The sequence below is a fragment of the Triticum dicoccoides genome, chromosome 3A, assembly GCF_002162155.2.
Source record: "Triticum dicoccoides isolate Atlit2015 ecotype Zavitan chromosome 3A, WEW_v2.0, whole genome shotgun sequence".
NCBI classification, from domain to species: Eukaryota; Viridiplantae; Streptophyta; class Magnoliopsida; order Poales; family Poaceae; genus Triticum; species Triticum dicoccoides.
This window is the reverse complement of record NC_041384.1, coordinates 92,073,221-92,075,043: the sequence shown is the minus strand read 5'-3', so window position 1 is coordinate 92,075,043 and position 1,823 is coordinate 92,073,221.

Below are 1,823 nucleotides of genomic sequence, written 5' to 3'. Positions count from 1 at the left end.
GCTGGAACACCATGCATTCCATTTGCTAGTGGGCTCGACCAAATCGTCGGCCACAGCACACATTACATCAGGGGGGAGGTTCGTGAGCCACACATGGTCACTACCAATGCCCATTCTACCACCACGGCCAGCCAACAGATGGGCTGGCTTATTACACGAGCGACGTTCGAACAAGATCTTATACTCAATAAAACCCATCTGCAGTTGATACTTGGACTCACGGAAGAGGCACCCGAGGTTGCTTCGATCAGATAAGTTGGCTTCCATCGCTTGCTTCAGGGGTAGACAGTCAGTCATGAAAAATACCCGTCCCATACCAAAGCTTTCTGCTAAATTGATGGCTTTCATGAGGGCCAAAGCTTCAGCATGTGTAGCCGTGGAAAGATTAGCAAGATGTCCCGCTGCAGCGAACAGGACATCCCCAAGCATGTTCCTGGCTAAGCAGCCCCAACCCCCCTGTCCGTTCACGGCAAGAAAAGAGGCATTCAGGTTGATCATAATCCAATCCTGAGGTGGCGGCTTCCATCTACCTTTGTCCAGAGACGGCGCCTTTGGTGGACTCGCATGGAACTCATTCCATTCCGCGGTACTGATCATCATTTGGCTGGCAAACACGTCCGCAGGAGTCCTCCGTTCGCCGTGGCGAATCATGTTCCTTTCACTCCACCATCTCCACAGCAGGCAGATAACCCTGAGCTGTGCATCGTGTTTTAATCACAGAGCAGTTTGCTCTTTTTATTGGCTAGACATTCATTTAATACTTTAAAAATAATAAATTAACTCAAAAAATGGCAATAGTTTGAGCTGACTGTACTTAAGTACTAAATTCAACCCCACAAAAAATGAAAACAAAAATATACCCATAAAACAAAAATAGCTCGATAAGGTTTTTTTTGCACAAATACAAATCAGTGGCGGGCGCCAGAAAACGCCCACCACTACTAAGTTGTTACATGTGGTGGCACTTGTTTGGGCCCGTCAGTGGTGGTCATGAATCCAATTTTTGCGATGATTTGCACATTTTATTTCGTTTCATAGTATAAGATTTTTTGGACTTTACTGCATTCGTGTACTTCTTTTTGTATGCAATCGCCAGGATATCATATACGGGAATAATCTAGAACATTAAGGAAAGAACTCAATTTGTGGTGATAAAATCATGTTAATTAACGTGATAAAACACCGCCATAAAAAGGGTGAAACGAATCGAGAAGAAAAAGCTCATACAAAATCCTCCAAAGCGAAAGACGGCGTATGCTACGAGCACATGTGCTCATACAGCGGTCGTACCGCCTGCCGCCGCCTCCGCCTCGTCAACTACTTCACCCCCGTGCAGATGGATTGAAGATCAAAGATGTCACGGAACCAGAAAACAGATCCAGAACGAAGAACTCTAGCCTCTGAAGGATTCCAGAGGGGGGTTGATTCAGGGTCTCCGCCGCCACATCACCGCATTGAAAGGGCATCATCACCATCCAGCTTCATCATCACCACTTCATCTCCATCTCTTTGTAGTACATTAGTCGGTGTGGATTCACACTCATATTACTTTAACGCTACCACCATATTTATCATGATTCATCCTGCGATGTTTGTACTCTCGATGTGCGAGTAGTTACCCCAATTCTCGGGCATATGGAGGAACCTTAGTAGGCTTATGATTATATGATAATATGATTTGGTATCCTCTTTATATGTTTATATTAGTGATCTTCTTGATGTTGAGTGAAGTCGACCATCCAACATATGCCTCCTTTGGACGGAAGGTTCTTATTATTGGTGAGAAGGTGCGAAGTGGAGGTCGGTGGTGACAATGCTTATCT